The sequence below is a fragment of the Monodelphis domestica genome, chromosome 5, assembly GCF_027887165.1.
Source record: "Monodelphis domestica isolate mMonDom1 chromosome 5, mMonDom1.pri, whole genome shotgun sequence".
In the NCBI taxonomy this organism is placed as follows: Eukaryota; Metazoa; Chordata; class Mammalia; order Didelphimorphia; family Didelphidae; genus Monodelphis; species Monodelphis domestica.
The window spans coordinates 129,623,648-129,636,081 of record NC_077231.1 but is presented as its reverse complement, the minus strand read 5'-3'; the positions used below and the strand labels follow the sequence as shown (position 1 = coordinate 129,636,081).

Genomic DNA, 12,434 nt, shown 5'->3' with positions numbered 1-12,434 from the left:
AAAGAAAGTGGAGTAGTGTCTATAGATGCCACTCAACTTGTAAGTCAATGAAGGCAAGTGAAAACAGGAGAAAAGGTGTGAGATTCCTATACCCTCAATAGGCACAGGGAAGACAGAGGAAGGAAACAAGTCAGAGAGCAAAAATACAAAAGACTTAGCTTTAGTCAAACTGGGTCACATGCTTCTTAGTTACTTGCTCTCTTGCTGGGTCACTCAGCTAAAAGCCTTATAGAACTTTCTGTTGGCCACTCTATTAGTAGGGGTCAATTTGAAACAGGGATGTCTAAGCCATTTAAATGGATAGAGTATCTTCCACTTAGTTCATCTGATACCTAGGAAATATCAAAAGAATTCCTTTGGTGATACTAAAGAAATCAAGTGTATTCTACTCCATTTGACAATTGAAAGTTGATCCCAGAACATCCAACTACTGGTAGGAGATAGATGGGAGTATAAGATGAATTATTCTACCATCACCTCCCATTTAAACAACTAGAAATAATAAACTATTAGCTATGTCATTACCAAGGAAGGCATAGTTGGGACATTCTGTAACAGAAGCCTTGTGTATGTGTTTCTATATATACATACATATATAATATCATATGTATATATGAATGATGAGTTTCTGGTGTGAAGTTTGGTCTGTATACCCTGCAAAATTTATGGATAAAAAGTCATATATATATAAAAATATATATATATATATAAATAAATCTTATATATTCAGTTCTCCTAGACTCTAAGTTCTGTGAAGTCAAGACTAATACCTTCTCTATATTTATACCTTTCCTAATTCAGGTGGCTTGAACAAGACATTTGTACTGTGTTTTTGAGACTGGATCTCTCTATCTCCCTTGGGCAAGAAAGGCTACTCATGGTAAGTTACCACTACTGTTCCATCCTCATTAAGCATCTTGATAATAATCTGGTAACCACTGGCTCTTGGGACCTATTATATCAGTGGGAACTTATGAAGACACCAAGTTGGTTTAGCCAAGCTCATGAGATCTACCAGCCTCATCCTTCTCACTAGCTGGGATTATAGGTGTGGGCCACTATATTTGGTGATAAATATACTTCAAATGAAAGTTATTGAATCTATCTTTCTTTCTACTTGATAACTTAGGAATTCAGCCTAGAATAAATTAATGTCTTTTTTTCTCAAAAATATACTATTTGACTTAAAAAAATATTTAGTAGATATAAGGCACACATATGTTGACTTTTGGGACTCTCTATAGGAGTATAAAATGCATTGATATTGGGCACTGAGGTGCCAAAGTCATATTGTGTAGTAGAGAATTAGCCTGAAAACTGATGTTGAAAATAGCTAGTGATTATAAATCAGTTAAGTCATAAATCTAGTCATTTTCTTGCTTTCTATGTAGACAGTTCATTCAATTGACAAATTAAGGCACTTGGGATTTATATTTTTCTTGATGAGTTTTCTGAATATGGCATCAGAACAAAGTATTTTATTATACTCTAATTATTATAACCTTAACTGTGGTGACCATATTTGGGGCAAAAACATGAGAATTCTATAGCTGTAAAGTAGCATATTTGAAAATATGCATTTTTCTGAGCCTCTGAAAACCATTGGTAAATATCAGGCCTACTTTAAATAATATACCACATTTTTCATTCAGAAAAAAACTAATTCAGAAAATTAGAATTATAGAGCAATGACCCTCATCTTTGTTCTAAGAAAATTAATTGAGTATAATTAAAGCAGGTAGATATAATTAAAATCATTTTGACATATGGATCAATATAAAAAAGACTGGAGTAAAACAAAATAATGATTATACGGGAAAAAATGAGAATTCAAATCTCTTAGGGATGTATTTTTATTGTCATTTTCCCCCTTATATTTTAAGATGTGAATCATAGGACATGAGGGAACTTGGGGGGAGTATAAGTGTTGTAAAGTCAAAACCAGGAAATAAATATTATTAGTGCTGGGAAAATCCCAGTGATACTATGCTATTCATTAGGCAGCAGGAAGCTCTGTTACTCTCATGCTGCTTCTACATTGATATGAAGAAACTGCTACAAAAATAAGAATCTCCATTCACATGTCTGAGATTGCACAAAAGTCTACCAAGATGCTTAATGAATTTTTATACAACTAAGTTAGTTTTATTTGTTCTATAGCTACAGTGATTTCTGTAGTGATTTTTTCAGTAGCTCCCCTCATAAAGGGCTTTACTGTATCTGGCTTTTTTTAGGTGGAAGGTGTTAAATGTGTTTTATTTCAGGCAACCTACATGACATGTTTTTAAAAGCAATGCCTCCACTCAAAATAAATCAATGTCAAAAATAAATGAATAAAGCTCAAGACGACATCAGGACAAGTTTGTCCAAGTCCTGGTGTTGTGTAGATAACAAAAAGCAGCAGCCAAACTTAATGACAGGTGATTCAAAGCAATCATTGAATTTGTTAACATCTATTCCTTCACCTTCAGAAGAATTTCTACCAGTGATTGAATCACTGATGGTACCTTCTGTCCGACTGAATATGTTCCCCTCCATTTCTAGGCACAGCTTGTTCACAATTTCCAGGATATTGCAAATGTTAGAGTACTTTGCATCATGGTTGATGAGATCCCAGTAGATTATTATGGCTGCAAAAGGAGGGAGGAAATGACCATGAGCTTTGTGTGAGGTGGATGCAGTGCGAAGGGAGCAAGGGGTAGAGTGGGCAGAAAAATGAAATAAAACAAATAAACAAAAAACCCTACACAAATGCACATTGTACACTGGACAGAGTGCTGGGTCTGGAGTCAGAAAGACTCATGTTTGAGAGTTCAAATTGGACCTCAGACACTAGCTGGGTGACCCTGGGTAAGTCATTTAATGTCACAATTTCCTTGTCTGTAAAATGAAATGGGGAAGTAAATAGCAAATCACTTAAGTATCTTTGTCAAGAAAACCCCAATGGGGTCATGAAGGGTTGGAAAAACAAAGTTATGAGATAATTTTATGTGAGAGAGAAAGTTGGTTGGTATTCTTCAGCATCAAAGTGGACCAAAATGACATCACTCTGGAATCAATGTACAGAGTGTCTGAATGTATTTGATCAGACTAAAATGTACTCAGAAGGTTCTCCCATAAGTGGGGTACAAATAGTCCATATGAACACTAGGGATAGAGGGGTCTCTCAGTTTGTATAGCTCACATTTCTTTTGAGCTATTGAAATTCTGTTTTTCTCAGTATCTTCTTGCCTGTGGGCATGCCATGCAGGATGGTCTAGTGTTGGTGTCTACCATGTTTTGCAATTGATACTAACATTCTTCAGGAAGACCTTGAAAGGGTTCTTGTATCATCTCTTGAGAACTCTGTGTGAGTGCTTGCATGATGTGAGTTCTCCATAAAATGATCTTTTAGGCAAAAGCACATTTAGCATTCAGAGGTGATCCAGTAAGACTTCATGGAATAAGTCATTCTTGAGCTAACCTTTGAAAGAACTAGGCAATTGGAGAATTGCAAGGGAGAATGGAGTGCGGTGCTGGAATGAGGTCCAGTCTATGGAAAGGCATAGAAATGGGAAAAACCAATATTGTGTGTCAGGAACAGCAAGAAGGCCAATTTGGCTAGACTGAAGAATGCCTGAAGGGGACTAATGTTTCATAAACCTAGAAAAGGAGGTTGGAGCAAGATTGTGATTGATTGCTAATGCCAACAAGAAACATTTGTAATTTAATTGATCCTAGAGGACAGGATCATGGATAGTCATCAGTAGGAAGTCATAGAGGCACTTGTAGAGTGGAATAACATAGCCAGACAAGGACTTTCAGAACATCACTTCAGCAGTTATTTGGAGGATAAAGTAGAGGGGGAAAGATTGAAGGCAGAGACAGTTGTCCAGATAGAAGGTAATGAAAACCTAAATTTGGGCTGGTGGTTAGGTGAGTTGAGAGAAGTAATTATGGATGTGAGAATTTTAACAAGGTAAATTGATGTCTTGACAATCGATTAGATCAAGCCATATCTCATTGTATTTACTCAACAACTAGCAGAAAACCATATTGCATCATTACAAATATGCCTGGAATTTGATTAGAGTCCTAGAGGTGAAAGGTAACATGTTCTATTCACAATCCTGTGAGAAGTCATTTCTCACATTATTTGATGAACTTTGGTATAAATGAGAGGCAGTGTTTATGATAACCATATTCAGTTAAGGAGATCAGGGTTAAAGTCCTGTCTTTGACACATGCAGGTTGGGTAATTTGGGTAACAGTGAAATCAGAGAGGATAATAAATAGAATCCAAAGAATAACAACAGCTAGCATTTATATAGAACTTTAAGGTTTACTTTATAAACATCTCATTTGATCCTTCCAGTAACCTGTTATAAATAAAAATTAATCTGGAGACTCATTACATTACTTAGAAGCATTTATTAGGAAAGATATATATATATATATATGTATATACATATATATACATATATATAGAAGAGAGAGAGAGAGAGAGAGAGAGAGAGAGAGAGAGAGAGAGAGAGAGAGAGAGAGAGAGAGAGAAAGAGAGACAGAGAGAGACAGAGAGGGAGAGAGAGAGACAGAGAGGGAGAGAGAGAGAGAGAGAGAGAGAGAGAGAGAGAGAGAGAGAGAGAGAGAGAGAGAGAGAGAGAGAGAGAGAGAGAGAGAGAGAGAGAGAGAGAGAGACTTTTAGGGATAGATTTGATTCTCTATTTAGCTGGTTCAGAGATGACCAGATAAGATAAAGGAGCAAAGCAGCAGCACAGGAAGCCAGTAGTTCTAGAGCAAAAGTAAAAAGGTCCCTCTCTTTCCCATGCTTGCTTTTTTAAATACTCTAGCTCCTTCCTCCATGGTGACTTTGCACTGGCTCTGGCATGTAGAAGCTCAGGAAGCTGACAGGGGATGCCAGCTTCAGACTGTCAGGTCATTAGACACTACATGTGATTCTGTGACTCCTATGTCTTACCCAAGTCCCCTAAATAATTACTTCACATAATCCCTGGGGTATAGATGCTATTATTATCTCCCTTTTATATTTGAGGAAACTGAGGTAGTCTAAAATTAAGGGATATGCCTAATATCACTCAGTTAGAAAGGGTATGAGGCCAGATTGGAGCTCAGGTATTCCTAACTCCAATTCTATTGGAGTCTAATATTCAATCCATTTTACCAGGCAGCAGCTGGGTTGGGAGAAAAGAAGGGGTTCCAGATCATCTGTATTTTCCTTCATCTTTACTGGCTATTTATTTTACTAGTTAGATCACTGTAGTGAATAATATTTGTGTGCTAACTTTTTTTTTTATCTTTCCAAATATTTGTGTATGAACCAAAAAATCCCAAAGTCAATATAAAAAATGTGGCCTGACTTTGCCAGTATGGTGTTGTCAGTATGACAGATGTCCATGGATTATAGTTACCCCAATGTAACCAATACAAAAATAAAGTGTTTCTCAAGTTTTAATCAATCTAATAATGAAAAACAAAACAAGATTCATTCGTATCATAGCCTTTTAACTTGCATATAATTGTGAAAAGTACAAGTATGCAATGACAAACAATTTCTATACTAGGATGGATTAACAAGTTCATTTCTTCTGTTATTTATCAATGTCTCTTTGCTTTTAATCTGTCAATGATCTTTTTTTTTTTAAACCCTTACCTTCTGTCTTGGAATCAATACTGTATATTGGTTCCAAGGCAGAAGAGTGGTAAGGGCTAGGCAATGGAGGTCAAGTGACTTGCCCAGCATCACCCAGCTAGGAAGTGTCTGAGGCCAGATTTGAACCCAAGACCTCCTGTCTCTAGGCCTGACTCTCAATCCACTGAGCTACCCAACTGCCCCCTCAATGATCTTTAATGAAGAAAACAAAAAAAAATTTGTTAAAGTTGTGTAGACAAACAAAACTTATAGATCATGTGAGACATTTTCTTTGACCCATGATGTCTCAAACCACTCCAAAACAGAACTATGAGCCAAAGATAAAGCAAGTTCAGCTGTCTCCATTGTCTCAGACACATAGGAGCCAAAAAAAAGGAAAAGAAACTCCACTCCATGCCCCAAACCCATGAACTGACACTTATTGACCCTAGACTCCCTTAGCACCCCTTCCCTACTTCCCAAACTACCATCAGCTATACTAAAAGGCAGACAGACACAATACAGGCTTAAAACAAAACTGATCCCCATAACCTGACACCCTCTCCTTCTTTCAAATGCCATGGAGACTCCAGCTCCACTGTAGGCTATGGAAATTTGTTCTGGTTATGACATACAGATTATCTACAGTCTTTCAGGGAGCCAGAGCAGAGATGTGGGACAGGACACCAGGACAAGACAACAGAGAGATGGGTAATGAAGTTAAACTTGCGGGAAAGAGCACAGCATCCAGCTTGGATGAGTTCTTTTTATTTTTTATTTTTTAATCTTTTACCTTACATTTTAGAATCAATATTATGTATTGGTTCTAAGGCAGAGGAGTGGTAATGGTAGGCAATGGAGGTTAATTAATTTGCCCAGCGTAATATAAGTAGGAAATGTCCAATTACCTTCTGTCTAGAGCCTGTTCAGACTTCCTAGAAATCACACGAGTTCTGAGAGCTAGACTGCTAAACTGTGAATTGTCCAGTGTGTGAGGAGGCTGAGACACTTGGAGATCCAGCATCCAAGGAAACCACAGTCAGAGGGGAGGAAGTCAGGAAGTGAGTGATAAGGAACTTAAGGGGTAAAGGTGGGGGAGACGGCAAGAACCAAAGATTTTAGGAAGAGGAAAACTAAAAAACTTGAACATAAATAGATAAATCAACATAAAAGAAGTAGTAACAGTAGAAGGAAATATAGCATTCAGGTCTAATAAATGATATCTGGAATCTGAATAAATGCTGAAAAATAAAGGAAAATGATCTCAGGATCCTATGGAATCTGCAAACAAAGAACCACAACACACTATTCCTTTTTTTTTAAATCTACTTTATTCTTTTTTTCTTTTCCTTTTTTCAGTTTTCACATTTTCTCTCTCTTTTTTTTTTCATTTTAAACATTATTTTATTTGGTCATTTCCAAACATTATTCATTGGAAACAAAGATCATTTTCTTTTCCTCCTCCCCACCCCCTTCCCACCACCTCTCCCATAGCCCGTGCACGATTCCACTGGGTATCACTTATGTTCTTGGTTCGAACCCATTTCCATGTTATTGGTATTTGCATTAGAGTGTTCATTTAGAGTCTCTCCTCAGTCATATCCCCTTCCCCCCTGTAGTCAAGCAGTTGCTTATCCTCAGTGTTTTTGCTCCCACAGTTTATCCTCTGCTTGTGGATAGTGTTTTTTAGATCCCTGCAGATTGTTCAGGGACATTGAATTGACACTAATGGAGAAGTCCATTACCTTCTATTGTACCACAGTGTATCAGTCTCTGTGTATAATGTTTTCCTGGTTTTGCTCCTTTCACTCTGCAACACTTCTTGGAGGTCGTTCCAGTCTCCATGGAATTCCTCTACTTTATTATTCCTTTTAGCACAATAGTATTCCATCACCAACATATATCACAATTTGTTCAGCCATTCCCCAATTGAAGGGCATCCCCTCATTTTCCAATTTTTGGCCACCACAAAGAGTGTAGGTATGAATATTCTTGTACAAGTCTTTTTACTTATTGTCTCTTTGGGGTACAAACCCAGCAGTGCTATAGCTGGATCAAAGGGCAGATAGTCTCTTATCACCCTTTGGGCATAGTTCCAAATTGCCCTCCAGAATGGTTGGATCAATTCACAACTCCACCAGCAATGAATTAATGTCCCTACTTTGCCACATCCCCTCCAGCATTCATTACTTTCCTTTGCTTTCATGTTAGCCAATCTGCTAGGTGTGAGGTGATACCTCAGGGTTGTTTTGATTTGCATCTCTCTGATTATAAGAGATGTAGAACACTTTTTCATGTGCTTATTAATAGTTTTGATTTCTTTACCTGAAAACTGCCTATTCATGTCCCTTGCCCATTTATCAATTGGAGAATGGCTTGATTTTTTGTACAATTGATGTAGCTCTTTGTAAATTTGAGTAATTAAACCTTTGTCAGAGGTTTTTATGAAGATTGTTTCCCAATTTGTTGCTTCCCTTCTAATTTTAGTTACATTGGTTTTGTTTGTACAAAAACTTTTTAATTTGATGTATTCCAGATTATTTATGTTGCATTTTGTGACTCTTTTTAAGTCTTGCTTGGTTTTAAAATCTTTCCCTTCCCAAAGGTCTGACATGTATACTATTCTGTGTTCACCTAATTTTCTTATAGTTTCCTTCTTTGTGTTCAAGTCATTCACCCATTTTGAATTTATCTTGGTGTAGGGTGTGAGGTGTTGATCTAAACCTAATCTTTCCCACGCTGTCCTCCAATTTTCTCAGCAGTTTTTATGAAATAGTGGATTTTTGTCTCAAAAGCTGGGATCTTTGGGTTTGTCATATACTGACTTGCTGAGGTCACTTACCCTGAGTCTATTCCACTGATCCTCCTTTCTGTCTCTTAGCCAGTACCAAATTGTTTTGATGATCGCTGCTTTAGAATATAGTTTGAGATCTGGGACTGCAGACCCCTTCCTTTGTATTTTTTTTTTCATTATTTCCCTGGATATCCTTGATCCTTTGTTCTTCCAAATGTTTTTTTTTCTAGATCAGTAAAAAAATTTTTTGGAAGTTCCATGGGTATGCCACTCAATAGATAGATGAGTTTGGGTAGGATGGTCATTTTTATTATATTGGCTCGTCCTACCCATGAGTAGTTAATATTTTTCCCATTGTTCAAGTCTAGTTTTAGTTGTATGGAGAGTGTTTTGTAGTTGTGTTCATAAAGTTCCTGTGTTTTTCTTGGGAGGTAGGTTCCTAGGTATTTTATTTCGTCTAAGGTAATTTTGAATGGATTTCTCTTTCTAATTCTTGCTGCTGAGCTGTGTTGGAAATATATAGAAATGCTGATGACTTATGTGGGTTTATTTTGTATCCTGCAACTTTGCTAAAGTTGTTGATTATTTCGATTAGCTTTTTGGTTGAATCTCTAGGATTCTTTAAGTAGACCATCATATCATCTGTAAAGAGTGATAACTTGGTCTCCTCATTGCCAATTTTAATGCCTTCAATTTCTTTTTCTTCTCTAATTGCTACTGCTAGTATTTCTAGTACAATGTCAAATAATAGAGGTGATAATGGGCATCCTTGTTTCACTCCTGATCTTAATGGGAATGCATCTAGTTTATCCCCATTGCAGATGATATTAGTTTATGGTTTTAGATATATACTGTTTATTATTTTTAGGAATGACCCTTCTATTCCTATGCTTTCTAGTGTTTTTAATAGGAATAGGTGTTGTCTTTTATCAAAGGATTTTTCCGTGTCTATTGAAATAATCATGTGATTTTTGTTGGTTTGCTTATCGATGTGGTCAGTTATGTGGATGGTTTTCCTAATATTGAACCAGCCCTGCATCCCTGGTATAAATCCTACTTGATCATGGTGAATGACTCTTCTGATAACTTTCTGGAATCTTTTTTGCTAGTATCCTATTTAAGATTTTTGCATCTATATTCATTAGGGAGATTGGTCTATAATTTTCTTTCTCTGTTTTTGGCCTGCCTGGTTTTGGAATCAGTACCATGTTTGTATCATAAAAGGAATTTGGTAGAACTCCCTCTTTGCTTATTATGTCAAATAGTTTGTATAGTATTGGGGTTGGTTGTTCTCTGAATGTTTGATAGAATTCACTGGTGAATCCATCAGGCCCTGGGGATTTTTTCTTAGGAAGTTCTTTGATGGCCTGTTGGATTTCTGTTTCTGATATGGGATTATTTGAGAAATCTATTTCTTCTTCTGTTAGTCTAGGCAATTTATATTTTTGTAGATATTCATCCATATCACCTAGGTTGGTATATTTATTGCCATATAGTTGGGCAAAGTAGTTTTTAATGATTGCCTTAATTTCGTCTTCGTTGGAGGTGAGGTCCCCCTTTTCATCCTTGATGCTGTTAATTTGCCTTTCTTCTTTCCTTTTTTAAATTAGATTGACCAGTACTTTGTCTATTTTGTCTGTTTTTTCAAAGTACCAGCTTCTAGTCTTGTTTATTAGCTCAATAGTTCTATCACTTTTGATTTTATTAATTTCTCCCTTAATTTTTAGGATATCTAGTTTGGTTTTCTTCTGGGGGGTTTTAATTTGTTCGTTCTCAAGTTTTTTGATTTGCATTTCCAATTCCTTGATCTCTGCCCTCCCTAATTTGTTAATATATGCACTCATGGATATGAATTTTCCTCTAAGTCCTGCTTTGGCTGCATCCCATGAGGTTTGAAAGTATGTCTCCCCATTGTCATTTTCCTCAATGAAATTATTAATTGTTTCTATGATTTCTTCTCTAACTAACCGATTTTGGAGTATCATATTATTTAATTTCCAATTAATTTTTGATTTGGCTCTCCATGTACCCTTTCTGATCAATATTTTTATTGCTTTATGATCTGAAAAGGTTGCATTTATTATTTCTGATTTTCTGCATTTGAGTGCCATGTTTCTGTGATCTACTGTATGATCTATTTTTGTGAATATGCCATGTGGTGCTGAGAAGAAGGTATATTCCTTTCTGTCCCTATTTATTTTTCTCCATATGTCTATTAACTCTAATTTTTCTAAGATTTCATTCACCTCTTTTACCTCTTTCTTATTTATTTTTTGGTTTGATTTATCTAAAATTGATAGTGGTTGGTTCAAGTTTCCCACTAATATGGTTTTACTGTCTATTTCCTCTTTCAATTCTCCTAGTTTCTCCATTAAAAATTTGGATGCTATACCATTTGGCGCATACATGTTGATTAGTGATATTTCCTCATTGTCTATACTCCCTTTTAGCAGAATATATTTACCTTCCCTATCCCTTTTGATCAGGTCAATTTTTGCTTTGGCTTTTTCAGATATCATGATTGCAACTCCTGCCTTCTTTCTATCAGTTGAGGTCCAAAAGGTCTTACTCCATCATTTAATTCTAACCTTGTGAGTATCAACCCACCTCATATGTGTTTCTTGAAGACAACAAATGGTAGGGTTTTGGGTTCTAATCCAATCTGCTATTTGTCTACGTTTTATGGATGAGTTCATCCCATTCACGTTCAAAGTTATGATTGTCACTTGTGGATTCGCTGACATTTTGATATCTTCCCCTAGTTCTGACCTTTCTTCTTTAGCTATCTCCTTTTGAACCAGTGATTTACTTTAGGTCAGTCCCCCTAGTCCCCTCCCTTGATATGCTTCCCTTTCTAGCCCCTCCCTTTTTATACTCCTTTCCCCCTCCCCCTCCTTGATTTTCCTTTCTTTCTTACCCTGTTGGATAAGATAGAATTCAGGATCCCACTGGATCTCGATGTTCTTCCCTCTCAGATTTGATTTCACTGAGAGTAAGGTTTAAGTAATTCTACTTCACCCTCTCTTCCTCTCCTTCTCATATGAGAGTTCTTCCCCTCCCCTTCCCATGTGTATCTTTGTATGGGAAAGATTATTCTATTTAGTCCCCCCCCATTTGTTGAAGTAAATGTTAGTATTATAAATGCTTCCCCCCTCCCTTTTTCTTTCTTTGCCCCCCCTTTCACCAAATCTTCTTGATGCCCCAATCTTTCCCTATGTATGATTCTTCTAACTACTCTTATGATGCATACAATTTTTGAGTTATACAATACATTTTCCACACATATTAATATATATGTAATTTGATATAAATGTTGTCCTTATAGAAGAGAGTTTGACTTAAAGAAAAAGATAAGATTTATCTCCTTATCCCTTTCTTTCATATCCCCCCCTCCCCCCCCAGACAGAGACGCTCCTCACTTACTTGCTGTCCCAGTGAGAGCTCTGATAGCTTACTCTGCTTTGGTGGGGGAGTGGGGGAGAGGTGGCTCAGTTCACGTTTTTGTGCGAGCTTTTCCTCCTCCTTATAGGGTGGGAATGTTCAAACCCCACGTACCTTCATTTCTGTGGGGTGCTGGAGAGTCCCTCCGTTCGTCCAAAGGTGATTTTTATGTTCTTTTGAGGTAGTCTATTTTGTTTGGTGCCGGGGAGAGGAAGCAAGTCGCATCTAGATTGTAGCCATGCTTACCCAGAAGTCTCCACACTATTCCTTAGTGGTTTAAATAGAGAAATGAAATTAAGGAGCAGAATTTATGTCTTATATAGCAAAAATAATGAACAAAAGAGAAAAAAAAAGAATCTGCAATGACAAACTTCAACAAAGAAGAGAAAGAGCAATAGGATGCTAATACAAATTCACTGAAATGAAGCTCAACCTAAAAGTAGAAAAGCAAAGCAAAACAAAACAAAACAAAAAAACCCAACCCAAAGCAATGAGAATACTAAAATAAAATATTTTCACTAATTATGCAAGTAAAATATAGGGATCCTGAAGTCAGAGATGCCACCTAAG

At 36.6% G+C, this 12,434-nt stretch overlaps 1 long non-coding RNA gene across 1 annotated transcript in view; it reads left to right on the top strand.

Moving 5' to 3' along the window:
• Positions 1-749: 749 nt before the first annotated feature.
• Positions 750-12,434, top strand: part of LOC130454562 (uncharacterized) — an 81,885-nt gene continuing 70,200 nt past the window's right edge. Inside the window, exon 1 of the long non-coding RNA XR_008912190.1 lies at positions 750-880. This is a non-coding gene — a long non-coding RNA (uncharacterized LOC130454562). The remainder of the gene's footprint in view (positions 881-12,434) is intronic.